The 16,427-nt window shown below is 44.9% G+C and overlaps 1 pseudogene; it reads right to left on the reverse strand.

The window, feature by feature from the left end:
* Positions 1-2,730: 2,730 nt before the first annotated feature.
* Positions 2,731-15,129, reverse strand: LOC128350534 (ER degradation-enhancing alpha-mannosidase-like protein 2; annotated as a pseudogene).
* Positions 15,130-16,427: the final 1,298 nt, after the last annotated feature.

Below are 16,427 nucleotides of genomic sequence, written 5' to 3' on the forward strand. Positions count from 1 at the left end.
AGTAAAAATACTCAGTGCTTGCAGGAACAGGTCAAAAAGCACCCCAGATCATTTTGGGCTTTGTGTTTTGTGTTTACGCAGATGCAAAAAACATGGATGTAAGAAATACCTTTAAAAGGTTAGACGGGTAGACCAACCCCCTCAGCGACTCACGAGTAGACCCCAGCGGCCATACATGGGGGTTGGTTTACTCGTGAGTAGACCCTGGTAGCCTTACTCACGAGTAGACCCCGCTCAGCTTATTCGTGAGAAGAGCACGGGTGGCTTACTCGTGAGTAGACCCTGCTCAGCTTACTCATGAGTAGACCTCAGTTGGCTTACTCGTGAGTAGGCACCCTGTCCGCTACTCACGCCTGTCGGCTTGTTGAATGATCTCCTCCATGCTGTTTGAGCAAAGGCTTCTCCCAAAACCTTCCTATGATATTGTTAGTACGAAAGGTGCCACCACGAACGCAGTTATCGACAGAGCTTAAATCAACCCCTCACGTGGAAATCCCAGGGAAATTCTCCTGCATTTGCAACTGAAAAAGAATCGGAAAAACTTACATGTGCAAGCTTACACGTGGTGATAAAACGAGAAGTTTCTGAACAGATGAGGCATGTTGCACCAGAAAGAAAAGCCCTCTTTGCTAGACTTAAAAATCAGCTTGCATAAGCTTGTAAAATGTAAATAAGAAGATGGGGGGAGCTTCATTCAAATGCTAAACACTTCTTCAGTCTTAGGCCCCCCTCAGCTTTAAGTTACCAGTAAAAATACTCAGTGCTTGCAGGAACAGGTCAAAAAGCACACCAGATCATTTTGGGCTTTGTGTTTTGTGTTTACGCAGAATTGTGTTTACGCAGATGCAAAAAACATGTATGTAAGAAATACCTTTAAAAGGTTAGAGTAGATGGGAAGACCAACCCCCTCAGCGACTCACGAGTAGACCCCAGCTGCCATACTTGTGAGTAGGTTTGCTCATGAGTAGACCCTTGTAGCCTTACTCACGAGTAGACCCTTCTCAGCTTATGCGTGAATAGAACCTGTGTGGCTTATTCGTGAGTAGACCTCAGTTGGCTTACTCGTGAGTAGACCTCAATTGGCTTACTCGTGAGTACACACCCTGTCCGCTACTCACGCCTTGACCCCCCACCCCTGTCGGCTTGTTGAATAATCCCCTCCATGCTGTTTGAGCAAAGGCTTCTCCCTAAACCTTCCTATGATTTTGTTAGTTCTAAAGGTGCCACTACAGCGCACTTATCGACAGAGATTAAATCAACCCCTCTCGTGGAAATCCCATGGAAATTCTCCTGTTTTTGCTGTTGAAAAATGATAGGGAAAACTTCCATGTGCAAGCTTACACCTGGTGATGATCCTAGTAGTTTCTGAACATATGGGGCATGTGTGGGGTTCAGCCACCTTGGGCATTCGTCTGGGTTAGATGGTGAGGTAGAAATATCAAATCATCTTAGCAAAGATCTGAGCTAGAATGACTCGTAAAGCCAAGTTGGCAACCAATTAAGCCCCAACATTTATGGGCTTACCCTGGATGTCTTCCTTATGCTTCCCATAAGGAGATGCAGTTAAAGCCATTCAACTTGAACAGTACATTATCAAGCCCCCTTTATGCAAGTTAGAAACTGAGAAAGTCTTTTAAAAAAAAGAACAATGCAATGCCTGCCAGGACCCTAAAAGCCAGTCAAAGTAGCCTACATGGAATTTTATCAATCCTAAATAGGTTACCAGCAAAACCTGCACTTTCAGGAATACAAGGGGAGGAAGTTTCACTCTAAGGCTGCAGGCAGAATCCAAGGATAGAAGGAAAGCAAGGAACATGGCAGGAAGATGACCTAGCCCCAAGTAATTTGATCATTACTGATCTATGAAAGTATGAAGAAACACTCCCAAGTGTCTCTACCAAAGCAACCATCTCCCTCGTGGCATGTCACGCTCCAATGTACAAGGCCCAGGGAGGAACCTCTTCCTTCTGGTCCCTATACAAGTTTACTCTTCTTTTCTTCCCAGAAAGCCAGAAGTGTAGTATATCTAGCATCTTTATAGCAAGAAGAACACTGACTATAAAGATAATGACAACTGACAGTTTTCAGCAGAATGCCAATCATGTGTTTACCCCCAATCCCAAGACTGAGTCACAACTAAGAGGTATCCATTGCACCCTGAAGGACACTGACCAGGAGTTTCTTCCCTGGCCCTCACCCTTCTCTTTGCACTGGTGACTCTTCTCTCCCTCCTCCCCACCGCCATAGCTCTACTCCAGTAGAGCTTTCCCCTGCAGCTGTCTAACCTCAGACAAACCTGAATCACTCAGTAGCTTTGTCTGAAACAACTTAGAAAAGGCCTCCTTCCTGATCTTATGCTGTTCTGTTTTCATATTGTTCAGAAGGGGTGATCTGTATAACTGCTTTTCTGCTCTATCAATTAATACAGTGAGCCAATATAAATAGTGCTTTTTGTCTCAGAACCAGTGAAAATGGAGGCAATTAACTCTCATTATGTGAAGTATCAGGACTAAGTTTAATGATGCGGACGCTTCAGCTGAAGTCCACACCAATTCATGGATGTAAGTAACTTGGAGTGACTCTGCCCAAATTGCAGTTAGAGAGAATGACTGCGTTCAGGGGCAAGAGCTGAATCTATTCAGTTGAAAGAGCTCAACTTCTCATTGGACTGAAATGAGCACTGGTTATGAGAACTGCTATGCTGAACTGGTTAGCATCATGAACATGCCCTCATGTTGCTGTACTGAGTAAAACTGGAGTGAACAAGGAGGGAAAATTAGCAGGGTAGTCATGGTATAAGACAGAAAAGTAGCTGCTTTTCTGCTTGGCAACTCCCTAGTTTATTAATTAGCAAATTGATTTTTAAAATAGAAAATGTGTAGAAATATGCAATTTTACAGAGCTGTCCAACTTACAGGATACCCTCTCCTCCATAGTCAAGCCATTCTTATCCCTGGATAGGGTATCATCATCAGCGCTTTGGAAGTGTAGAAAAATAGTATTATAAGGGAACAGATGCGAACAAAAGGGGTGAAATTGAATGTATTAGTATTCAGCAGTCTGCTTTTGATTACCTCTGACTGGAAAATATTTGGAAGCCACCAGGGTCCCCTCAAGGATTATGATTTGGTAAATTCAACTCTTGTGTGTTGAGATTCAGCCTGCCTTTATTGAAATTGAATTGATATTTTGTAAACTTCATTTGTGAATAATGTGACCTGACAGGGACAAATGTGAGGGAGAATTGTTTTCAAACCTCCTCCAAATGAAACTTATTATTGGGTAAGTACAGATTTCTTTGTCTTTTTCTCCTCTCCCTTCCTTCCAAGAGCATCTTCATGGCCTGAATATGTATTTTCTGAGGTAATTGAATTGATTCAATCATGTGTGGGCAACAGAAATGGGCAATAGAATATATTCCGGGTGTGGAGAGGGGAGAGAGATTGAAAGGATTTCACTTCTGCTTCAAGGGTGGTGAGTGAGTACACCATCAAAGCATAGTAGAGATGCACAGAAGCTTCTTTCTGATTACCTGGGCCTTGGCCATTCTTTCCCTCAATAATCGCTCTCTGATATAATGCAGTCTTTCCAATTTTACAGGCCTGCACCAGGCCTCAGATGTGTTACATATTAATTTCCCTTTGCAGAAAATTTACCAAGCTTAAGCTCAAATTCAGTTAGCCGGATTGATGAAAGTGGCAAAAGGATACGACACTTACTGATTCTCCCTTTTCACCTTTGATTAGATCAACCTGAGGATTATTCTGGCTCTGTCAGTGCACCATTAGAGGAGCCAAGGCCAAGGCTGAGAGTTCAGGCCTTCTGATGTAACCGAAAGAATATAGGTTGAGCCTTGACTTGTCTGACAGGGACCTGGGATCATTCTGTGATGCACTGATATTATCGGAACATGTAAGTCCTGGCTAAAAAAAATAAATAAAAAGTTTCTGCACCTCATATTATAATTCATCCACATGTTAAGGGACTCCTCTTCAGATTCCCATAAGATTAAGCAGAAGACCTTATAGCTTGAACCTGTAAATAAACTAAACATTTCTTCCCCTGCTCAGTTTAATATTTAAATAAAAAAGCATACCAGTCAAGAACAAAGCACTGCCAATGACACAGTGTTGATTAGTGTTGCATTTTTAAAAAGGTGACTGAACCTGGAGTGTCACTAGTTAGAATAACATACTTTTTATTTGTTTCTTGTCCCCCTTTCCCTCGCCAATACAATACATTTAATTCAACAACTCGGAATTAGCAAACAGAGAGAGAGAGAGAGAGAGAGAGAGGTGGGGGGGGGCATGTGTTGTTTAAGAAGACCTGCCCTAGAACTGCCAGTTTTGGGTTAAAGGGTTGACTGGGGCAACTCAATTAGTGGGTTTTTCATTTTTTCTTTTTCCCTTGCAGCTTTCAGGGGAAGTATCTGCAGTCTTTTTGTGGGGCCCCTTCCCTGTTACTCAGAGTTCTTGTGAAAGTGGATTTCCTGCTTCTTTTTAGAGAGTAGAACTCCCAAATCAAGTTGTCCACCTCTCACTGCTCTTCTTTTTGTTTCCTACAACTGTGCAGGGCAGCAAGATCTATAGGATGAACTTCAGTATTGAAGATGAATCCACCAGCACTAAGAATACAAGCATATGGTGTCAGCACAACATCAAAGGATGATCCATTGTTATGAATGAAGTTGTTGGGGTCAAATAAATATACAAATATTTCACAAATACAAATATAGAATAATTCAGTGTTTCAGCCTGGAAGAAGGACTGTTATCTTTCTAGTTATCTAGCCTGTGATGTCTCAGGTCTGATTGTTGCAAAACCACAATCCACCTTGCTGATTTTTTCTATTGACTCCACAACATCTCTGCCCAGCTCCAAAAAGGTGGGATCTTGTGTACCACGATATAGGTACATTGAAGTCTCTATCAGTTCAGGTCTAAGTGGATATCCTTCATGCTTTTCCACTGTATAGCCCTGGGGAATATTGTAGAACTCTGGCAGCCCACCAGACTGCTTCCAAATAGTGTAATAATTAAGGAATGTTCACATTACTATGTCTCCAATAAGACTCTGTAAGCCAGGCCAGTAGGCTTCATGAGATCAAAAAACTGACATCGAAACATCACTTGAGATGAGTTAACAAGTAGGGTTATAATATAAGTCACTTTTCTAGGGTTGGTTGTTTCTAATGCACTTTGCCTATATTTCCTCAAAGTTCATTATTTTACCTTACATTGGCTGTTGAGTGACTATTATAGAGCCACACACCAATTTCTAGAGTTCTACCATAGTAAAACCTAAACAGTCTTGTTCTTAGGAACATAGGAAGCTGCCATATACCGAGTCAGACCTTTGGTCTATCTGTGTATTGTCTACACAGACTGGCAGCAGCTTCTCCAAGGTTGCAAGCAGGAGTCTCTCTCAGCCCTATTTTGGAGATGCCAGGGAGGGAACTTGGAACCTAGATGCTCTACCCAGAGCAGCTACATCCCCTGTGGGGAATATCTTACAATGCTCACATGTAGTCTCCCAATCAAATGCAACCAAGGCAGACCCTGCTTAGCTAAGGGGACAAGTCATGCTTGCTACCACAAGACCAGCTCTCCTCTTCTACACCTAAACAGTCTTGTTCTTCTAGTCATAATATTTATCTTATCAATATGAAACCTAATATGGAGAATCTTCTTGGTGAGTTTTACAACTCTCACAAATTTCAGAGAAACTGGATAAAAATCGACTAAATTACAGCTGCTTGAGTATGTTGCCTAGATGAGGAAAGAGAATTTTTGTTTCTGACTGTTTTTTCCTGGTAAATACAAACTCTCTTCAGTTGTTACTCACCCCCATGGCACTCATGCTTACTGCTGCAAAGCAGGCCAGAAGTCCTGCCCAGGAGCTGTTACTTACCCCCTCCGGCCAGGCGTTCATGGGTACGAAGTTGTTTGTGTGAAGAGGGAACTGGAGGCAGAGCCACCATTGGATGAATTGGTTCAAAGAACCCGGGCCGCCACCAATCAGGGCCGGGAGTGTGGCCTCAGAGACACCCCCTGTGTCTGATGTCAGACACAGGGACATTATTTCGGTCCCAAACAGGGCCGCGTGGCCCTGTTTGGAGCCGAAATTGGCCCGTGCTGCATTGGCAGCACAGCCAGAGTGACTCTCCTTCCCTTAAAGGCAGGGAAAGCTGCTCCTGGTCTCACTGCCAACACAGCAGGGCCGATCGATCTCCCTCCCAAACAGGGCCACGCGGCCCCATTTAGGAGAGAGATCGGCCTGTGCTGCATTGGTAGCACGGCCGGAACGGCTCTCACTGCTTTTCGGGCAGGGAGAGTTACTCCAGCCACTCTGCCAATGCCACACTGGCTGATTTTGGCTCCAAACAGGACTGTGCGGCCCTGTTTGGGACCGAAACAACGCCCCCACATCTGACATCAGATACGAGGGGAGTGTCTGGGGCCGCACTTGCGGCCCTGATTGGTGGCGGCCTGGGTTCTTTGAACCCGCGCGCGTGGCCCCGTTTGGGAGGGAGACCACACCCCCATGTCTGACGTCAGACGCGGAGGACAGGGCCTGGGGGCCACGGTGGCAGCCCCACACAGGCCATTGCCAGCCTCACAATGCTCCTGGAGGGAACCCCGGTGGCCTGAGGTTGCTGCTCGTGGAAATGACTTGACTTTTGTAATGCGCTCTAAGTGGGGCTGCCTTTGTACGTAGTCTGGAAACTTCAGTTGGTTCAGAACACGGCAGCCAGGTTGGTCTCTGGGTCATCTCGGAGAGACCATGTTACTCCTTTACTGATGGAGTTACACTGGCTGCCAATAGGTTCCCGGACAACTTACAAAGCCTTAACGGCTTAGGCCCCCCAAGATTTCTCAGCTTCCTAAATTGTGGGGTTTTTAATTTCTGGTTTATTTTAAAATTCAAAACCCGATTTCGGGGTTTTTAATCACCGTAATTGTTCAATTTTTGTTTTAAAATTCTTAATTGTTATATTGTTTTTAAATTTGTTTTAGCTCTTTACTGTTTTAGTGCTGTGTTTTAATTGTAAACTGCCCTGAACCATTCTGGACGGGCGGTATACATATAAAATAAATAAATAAATAAATAAATAAATAAATAAATAAGTGCCATCACAGTTACAGCACTTCCCCTTCACACAAACAGCTCCATATCAGTGAGCGCCCGGTAGGAGGGGGTGACAGCTCCTGGGCAGAAATTCCTCCCCACTTTTGTAACTGTAAGTGTGAGCACCAGGGGCGTGAGTAATATCTGAAGATGGCTACTGTGTCTTGCATACACATTACTAGTGAATGTGGCTTGCAGTTTGTAAGCATTCCTCCTGAACTACAAAATGACCATGTACTCTCCCTCCACTCATTACTAGATGATGTTCAGAAGAGTTTATGTGTTTAGAAAAATGCATTCATATCTCCAGCTCTGAAGCTTCTTTGTGTTTTTCAATTTCTAAAGCAAGTTTTGTGGAAATCCAACATGGACTAAAATACAGTGAGGGGGGGGATAGCTTGTTTGCTGCTTCATTATTCCGTGAAAATCTGGACTTTCTATCTCGAAGAGTACCCTAGAAAACTGCCAAAGTTTGTTGGAAGGCCTAATGCTTTTCCAATTATTTCCCTGCATTTTCCAACAAATACTTTTCAGGGAGATTTCTAATTTTTTTTGGTAGTCTCGGTGAGCTCTGGAATAAAGCTGTGAAATCTTTTGTGGTTTGGTCTGGGAGTTTCATGTCAGTCAGTGAGTGACTCAGTGACTGAGTGAGGCCCAAGAAGCTTTTGGTAGGTAGAACACAGTTCTTCTTGGGAGAGAGGAACCACATGCCATTCATCCCCATGCCTATGGAGGGCCTCACTGTTTAAAATTTGTTTATTATATACTTATAGCTTTGTGGTTCAGGGGAAGTGGATTTGGGCTGGAAGACCAAAGAAAAGTGTACATGACTGAAGGCTAAGATGTAAGTGAGCACAATACAAGATGTTAGATGATTTAATTACCTTAAGTTGGGGAATACAAACATGTTTGCTGAGCCTTATGGTCTTCAGTTGATGAGGCAGACTCAGGTTTATGGTCAAGAAATGGTTAAAAGGGTCTGTATCACCAAGCTGCTCTAATTACAACTTGCTAACAGCGCAATAACTCTTGTCACTTGTTGGTATGCAGACTGGGCCCCTTGCTATCTGTAGATAGCAACTTGCTGACCAGCACTCGCTCAAGGCCACAGTAGGGAGTGAAAATATTGAAGAAGTATGCAGAGAAAAGGAGGAGGAGAATTGCTTAATTATAGTTAGTAAGGAAATTGTCTGATTGGTAATAATTGTAAGATGACGATGCTTACTAATGAGAATTGAATCCACAATATGTAAATTGCTATGTGTATAAAAGATGAAGACACAATGTAAACGGGGTCTCAGGCTTTGGAATTTATTCCACTGGGACCAAATTGCCAGCAATAAATCTGCTTTCTCTTACTTGGTAGTCAATCTCTGTCTCAGAACCCGGGGATTTCTGCTACACAGTAGCAATGATATTTAAGGGAATGTATTTTCCAATATTGTGCACAACACTTTTGTAAAACACGTGTGCTGTGCAATTTTTCACACTATCCTCCTAGACATATAGAAAATAAATAAATAAATAAATAAATAAATAAATAAATAAATAAATAAATAGGCTCAAGCTGATAGTGAATGAATCCGTTTACTATTGTTTGGAGTTATAGAAAACTGTATGCAAAAAATATCACTAGCTTCCATTCATTACTTTGGTTTTACATTTATGCAAAGACAAATCCCTGCGTGAGAAAATTTAAATTAATTCAATTATTCAGCTGCTGGTCCACACTGAGCTTGGCTTTAGCACAGATGGAACTTTCAGGAGGATCAATATTCATGTCAGATTTGTGTCTGCCCTTAGTCTCAGGCAGTGAAGAGAATCATACTGGCAAGCAAGCTTTTTTCCGGAACCCACCAAGAAATGATGAGAGTTGTACTTATCTAACAAAACTTTATTTCAGAACTCACACCATTCAGAACAGTAAGCAGCAAAACCGCGATATTCCGCCAGCTGAAGGTTCCCAGATGAAATCTTCCTGCGAAATCTGAGGACCCTGTACAAGCTAATACAATTATTTTATACCCTTTCTATGATAATAGTTGATTACTCTTTTCTCATTGGATCTCCCACCTGGTCACAAGCATTTTACTCCACCATCCCACCAAGAAATTCCTTTATTTTCGTTATGCTCCACTACGTCAAGCTGTTGGATGTCCGCAGCTCATCTGCAGTTTTTTTGTTTTTCTGCCTCCATGTTGAAATCCCACCAACATCTTACCATTAGCCTATGTTACCTGTTTACCACTTCTCGGAACAATAACATCAAAATGTTTCCGAGGAGAAACAATCTTAATCAGACTTGTGCAAAGGTTAAAAACTCTTCATATCAATAACTATTGCCAATATGTGCCTAATAATCAGGAATTACACAATTAAAATCTCCAACACCTGCATACATATGGTTGTGTGAGTACAAGAAGGGCATTCAGTCAAGACCATCCTAATCTAAGAGCAAGAAATTATCTATCACAACTTGAGGTACTGTAACACCTCGATCTGAATTAGGGTTGCCATATTCTGGCTTTCCAAATCCAGGTTCCTAATTTGCATATTTTGTAAATTGGCTTGAAGACCATTTTTGAGCAGAATTGTGACTGCATGTTTTGCTCCACAACTCTGGTTGTACAAGGGCTAGAGCTTAGCTTTTGATGTTTGTTTGTTTGTTAGTTTTAATGAAAGCTGAAATCTGGGCAAATCTCAGTGGGGTAAGCAATCTGGGTGAGATGCTTAAAATCCAGGTGAAACCCGAAATTCGGGGGGGGGGGCATGGCAACTCTAATCTGAATGCATTCCATCTGCCATGTATGGCAGCCCACCAGGGCCTCAATCAACCTTCTGTTATTGCTGCCTACCTCAGACTGCAGAATCAAGGTAGGTGTGTGTGTGTGTATGTGTGTAGGGGGTGGTGGTTGCTGTTAAGCACCAAAGAGGCAACAACACAAGGCTAGCAGGCTGGATTAGGCTTGGTGGGTTAGAACAGGCATGACCCTTCTATCTATCTATCTATCTATCTATCATCTATCTATCTATCTATCTATCTATCTATCTATCTATCTATCTAATTTCTAGACCACCCCATCCAAAGGCTCTGGGCAGTACACAACAAATTTAAAAAAGACATAAAACAAACACCATTTAAAACACACTGCTTAAAACAATTTAAAAACAATTCAAAACCATTTGAAACAAATTAAAATATCTGAAAACAATTTTAAAACCTTGGAAGGCCAGGCCGAACAAATACGTTTTCAGGACTCTCTTAAAGGCCAACAGCAAGCCTAACCTGCGGAGATCTGCCAGGAGTGCATTCCATAGGCTTTCCATGAGGCAGGGTGAGGCATTTGCTTCAGATGCAAGGAGGGGCGCAGGGAGCAGCAAGTGCCAGGCCCTCACTACCATGCTGTTCACTGCTGCTGCCCTTCCTAAACCTGTTGGGGCATGCTGCTCATTTTCCCCTCCTCCTCACCATGCTGTTCTCCCCCCACCCCTTGACTTGAACTAAGAAGAATCCTGCCCCCACTGCCTGGCTTGGCAGCATAGTCTAAGTGTATTCATGTAAACTGCCCCCCTCCCCTGCTCCCAGGGTGTAGTACTTGGTTCAGGCTGGCAGATGTGGAAGTAGCTACTCTGCTGTGAATAGACCTAGAGGGAGATAAAAGGATGGTCTGAGTTTGTCTTGTGGGCCTTCATGGAAAGCTGCAAGTGAAGTGCTTGAAAACAGAAGAGCTGGATCAAGCCAGGAATTCAAGTTGGACAGTTGTTTTACTTTCTTTCATCCCAAAGTGGATTAGATCAGTTGAATATTGGATTTTGTAAAGACAAAAGCAGGGGAGTGGGAAAGATGTGTGAGAATGGTTAAGTCAAATGTTTCTATTACTGAATATTTGCATAAATATACTTATCACTTGTCTTACCTTTAATGCTCCCTTGCAAATCCCATTGCTGTTTGGGCTCTTCAGACCCCACATGTTACATTCATATGTCTCAGCAACATGGCCTGAGAATTTATTTATTTACTTATTTAGTCATTCATCATATTTATAAACTGCCTCACACATATATCTCAAGGCGATGTACAGAATGCTTAGCACTTGACCCCAGATGGGAAGACATCATATTGTCTATAACCTCTGGCAGCAAAATGTCTGGGGCTGCTGACCCTGGGTTATAAGATGTGCAGGTCTGTTTTAGCATTAAAAATTATAACATTATGAGGAATTTCAGCTCATTTGTGTTGGGGACATGGCTGAGTGCAAAAAGATCATAGGAGCTTGAAATTTCCACTTGGAAGTATTGTGTGTGGTTGCAGTAACTAAATCTGTTTTGTCAGCTCCATGTTGGAGTTCTTTTTAATTTTTTATAGGTTTGAAACTAATGACTTATGAAATTGTAAGATAATAAAAGATTTTAAAGTGTGCTTTAAGCTGGAACTTTATGTTCTACATTTCTAGTGGCCACTAATAATTGTTTCCCCCCCCCCAGAATATGTTAATCATGTTCCCTTTGAAAGATATCCATGTGCTTTCTCTAACAGCTGAACAGTCTGTGAGCAAGTGTTCTTTTGTACTGATTAAGCGATTTGAGTAAAGCTATTTTGTGTGGGCACTGAGAAGATGAAGCCAGTCATTATGCTCATAAAATTGACTTCTGTTTGTTTCACACAGCTCTACTGGAGTCATAAAAATTATCCTTGGCTCTCATATGTGCATGTACATACAAGCCTCTATTAGCATTGCCACTTAAATTTTGTGGTGAAATGCCTAATTGCTTATCGACTAGGTCTCAGAATTCAAACAAAATATTCTTCCCATCCTTCTGTTCATCTTCTTAGATAAGGAGAAACTCAGAGATTGCCATCTCAAACTCTCAACACATTAAAGAGTTCTTGCAAGTGATGTAACCAGAGAATCATAAAGAACACAGCTGGTCAGCTGACTGGTAGCTGGACAAAACGGACCTCGGTCTGAGTAATTCACAGTGTCATCTGGTCCAATATGCTGCACAACTTGCTCACACATTCACCTTCTTGCTATTCCTTTCTGTTTTTCATCAGTGATGCCTTTAACTTAATTAGCCGGGGATGCAAATAGGAGGGCAGGATGCCCTAACAGTTTCATGTTGTGACTCCATATGCCCGCTTTGCCATGTCTGTGATGCAGCAGTTGCTTACGTTGCACAGCTCCCCAAACATGCTTACTAGCAGGGTTGTAGCTATAATTGAGCAGATGGGTTCAAAGACCCGGGCCCCCCAGCTCCTGAGGGCCCCGCAGCTCCATCCATCCCTGTTTTCTTCATTATCTCCCTCACTCAGGGGCTGCCAGGGGGAGGGATGAACACGGGTCCCCCTCTCCCCTAGTTTACACCCCTGCTTACTAGTTTTGCGGCAAGAAGTGATATTAGATATCAGGAGAGGAGAGCTGGTCTTGTGGTAGCAAGCATGACTTGTCCCCATAGCTAAGCAGGCTCTGCCCTGGTTGCATATGAATGGGAGACTTGATGTGTGAGCACTCTAAGATATGCCCCTCAGGGGATGGAGCTGCTCTGGGAAGAGCATAAGGTTTCAAGTTCCCTCCCTGGCTTCTCCAAGATAGGGCTGAGAGAGATTCCTGCCTGCAACCTTGGAGAAGCCAGTCTGTGAAGACAATGCTGAGCTAGATAGACCAATGGTCTGACTCAGTATATGGCAGTTTCCTATGTTCCTAGACAAGGATATGTTTTCCTTTCTCCTTTTACAATGTATTTGTCCATTTTTTGTCTACAATACCTAAAACACAACTAGACGGAGAGTGATGCCATAGGCTAGAGTCATGGTAGGAAACAGTCTTGAGAATATTTCCTTTAGTTTTATATTTAGCAAAGAAATCACATGGGCCATTGACAGGAAGCTGTGTCTTGTGGTAGATGTGCAATTAGCACATCTTTCCACATATCAATTAATAAAATAATGAAGTATTGGTACATTCAATCAATCATCAATCAATCAGTCATTCAGGCTTTCACTCTTCTTCCTTCCATGTTCTTATTCTCTGGCCACATGTTGATTCTGGCAGTGCACCTGCTGGCTAGCTCTTGCATTCCATGATTAAACCACAGTTGACACAAAAGAAGTATGGTTAAAACCACGAATGCAAGAGCAGGCCAGCAGGTGGTGCTCCCTAAATCGCACAAATTCCCTGATTGACTTGTCACCAGAGAATAAGAATGCAGAAAGGGGTGTGTGTGTGTAAAAGCCTGTGGGACTGTGGAAAGCCTGTAATTTACTGTGGCCTGAACAGACCCGTGATCCCTTGAGTTATTGATTTATTTATCATATGTATATACCGCCTGATATATGTCTCTCTAGGCAATGTACACAATTTAAAACAAGTATAAAACCAAGTTAAAACAATTAAAACTATTTCACAGGATAAAACAAATAATTTAAAATTAATTTCAGTTAAAAACCTGAGAAAACAGGTGTGTCCTGAGGGTCTTTTTAAAAGAAATCAAAGATGGAGATGCTCTAATTTTGACAGGGACCATATTCCAAATCCCTGGGGCAGCCACAAAGAAGGCTGTTCCCAAGTTATCATCAAATTTGCTGATGGCAACCATAATTGGACCTCCCAGATAATCTTAATAGGTTGCAGGGTTCATGACAAAGAAGGTGTTCCCTTAAGTACCACAAACCCGAGCCATTGAGGGCTTTATAGGTAACTAGTAACTTTAAGCCCGTTAAATTAACGGGCGCTAGTAGACCTTTGGGGCCAGCTAACTCCGCCTCCTCTGTCCGAGGCTGCGGCTCTGCCGCCGCCTCGGCCGCACTGCGTCCTCCTCCACCCGGCCGGGCCCACCGCCTCCTCTGGTCGAGAGTGGGGGCCCTTTTCTGAGAGTACTGCCCCACTCTCCCTCCCTCCCTTCTGCCCCACACTCTTGCCTCTCTTCCCCTCCCTCCCACCCCACTCTCTTGCCCTCCCTCCCCTCCCTTCCCTCTCTCTCACCCTCCCCTCCCTGTCAGCCTCCTGCCCCAGTCCCTCCTGCCCTCCCCACTCCCTCTTGCCCTTCCCTTCCCCCTCCCCCTGCCCCCTCCCTCTTGCCCCGGGCTAGCTCTTTGGGGCTGGCTGTTCCCTTCTCTCTCTTGCCCCACTCTCCCTCCCTCCCTTCTGTCCCACACTCTTGCCTCTCTTCCCCTCCCTCCCACCCCACTCTCTTGCCCTCCCTCCCCTTTCTACCCCTCTCTCTCACCCTCCCCTCCCTCTCAGTCTCCTGCCCCAGTCCCTCCTGCCCTCCCCCCGCCCCACTCCCTCTTGCCCTTCCCTTCCCCTGCCCCACAGTCCTCCACAGCCCTGCCAGGCAGCTCCGTGCTGCGCTTCCAAGCTGGAGGGGCTGCGCACTTCTCCCGAGTCATCGAGTGAGTTGGCAGCTGTGGAGACCTCCGCGCAGGGGGCTCCCCGGTCACAGCTCTGGGGTGTGCCTCGGAAGGGACCCGGACCCACTGCCCCCCAGTTTTCCCGGGGAGAGGCCGCCAAGCAGCGAGGCGGGCGTTTTGCGGAGGGAAGGGGCTGTGTCCGCAGCAGCAGCGGAGGCAGAGCGCAGCGGCTCTGCTTCGTCCTGCTGCTGCGCTTCTGGCCGAGGCCGGAGGAGAGACTGGCTGGAGGGAGGGAGGGAGGGAGGGAGACACTGCTGGGTTCCGTTCAGGTGAGCCGGCGAGGAGCGTCCTGGGCAAACAGCCGCCCGGCCAAGGGCCCCGCTTGCTGCCGCTGAGCGGGATGGCTCGACGCTCTAGGGGGCCATCCTCGCCCGGCGGGCGAGCTGCTTCTCTGCCTGCCTGGCTGGCTCCAGTCTCCGGCTGGGCCGCTGCCAGCCTCCGCAGCCGGGCCCTTTTCCACTGGCCTCCGCTTCGCCACCGGCCTCTGCGGCCGGGCCGGGCCCTTCGCCGCTGTTGTCTGGGCTGCAGTGCCGCCCGACCAACATGGTGGCCGGCGCCTGCGTCCTTGTCTCCCTTTGCTGTTCTGCGCATGCGCACCACGTATGCCCAGAACACCCGTCAGAGACACGGACGCAGACACCAACCATCGTCAGAGACACGGACGCAGACACCAAGGATCTTATTATATAGGATAATCAGCACTTTGTATTTCACTCAGAAACATAGCAGCAGCCAATGCAATTCATTTAAAATGGGTGTTATATGGTCCCTCTGGGTTATTCTAGAGACCAGTTTGGCTGCCACATTCTGTACCAATTGTAGTTTCTGGACTATGTACAAAGGTAGCGCCACATAAGGTACAAAGGTTACCAGCATCACTGTTTTAAGGTCATTTACCTCTAGAAATGGGTATAGCTGATAAAACGTGCTCCTGGCACTGCCTCAGCCTGAGAAACCAGAGAGTTTTGGATCCAGGAGCACTTTCTAGCTATATACTTGTTCTTTTGGAGGGAGTGGGGTTTGTCACAACTTGACACCGAGTTTTATAATTACAACACCAGGAAATTTTTCTGCTTGCCAAACTGGGAGGTCAGGCCTCTGTCTTCCAGCCAGAAAGCAGGGGGGGGGGGTTGTTAACCAAAAATACATGGAATTACTGCCATTGTGAGGCTTTGGGGGGTGCTGTCACAGCCACGGGGGGGAGGTCTCCTGGCGTTCCCTCCCCCCCGCAGTCCTTCCTCCCCAGTCATTTCCATCCCCCAGTCATTTCATTGTGGGCCATTTTTGGCCCGTTACGGGTCTCTCTAAGCTGCCGGTGGCCATTTTGGAGGCTGCTGAAAATGCACACTGGCCATCTGCATGGCCAGGTCATGACCCTGGCTCCATGGTGCCTATACCCCTGACACTGACCATGTTCAGGCAGCAAGGGCGCATAGAGAAGCACTTCCTCCCCTTAAAGGTCCATGCCTGGGTATCATTTCAGAAGTATTGTCAGAGTTTTTCACTTGTACTGTTTTTTTGCAGGTGGGGCAGTATTAAGCAGTAAAGGGTTGGGAGTGCTTAATTTTTCATGTTTTAAATTAGATTTTAATTGAAATTTAATGGGGTATGGAATGGGGTTTTTATTATTATTATCCACCTGGAGACTTTAGGACAGGTTGATAGGATAGAAGTCTGCACAAATTATCATGTGTATAGATTATTGCCAAGTTTTACAAGGTTATTCTAGAACATGAAGCTACAGTATTCTTCCCTCCCCGCCACTTTCTCCCTTTTATTTTTCTGAGTAGATTTACTGCAGAGGCTATTACCATGTTAGGAATGTAAATAGGCTGCCCAGCATCCTTTCTAGTATCCTTTACACTCTCTCCATTGCCCCTCCTTGCACT

This window comes from Hemicordylus capensis, chromosome 3 (assembly GCF_027244095.1).
Source record: "Hemicordylus capensis ecotype Gifberg chromosome 3, rHemCap1.1.pri, whole genome shotgun sequence".
In the NCBI taxonomy this organism is placed as follows: domain Eukaryota; kingdom Metazoa; phylum Chordata; class Lepidosauria; order Squamata; family Cordylidae; genus Hemicordylus; species Hemicordylus capensis.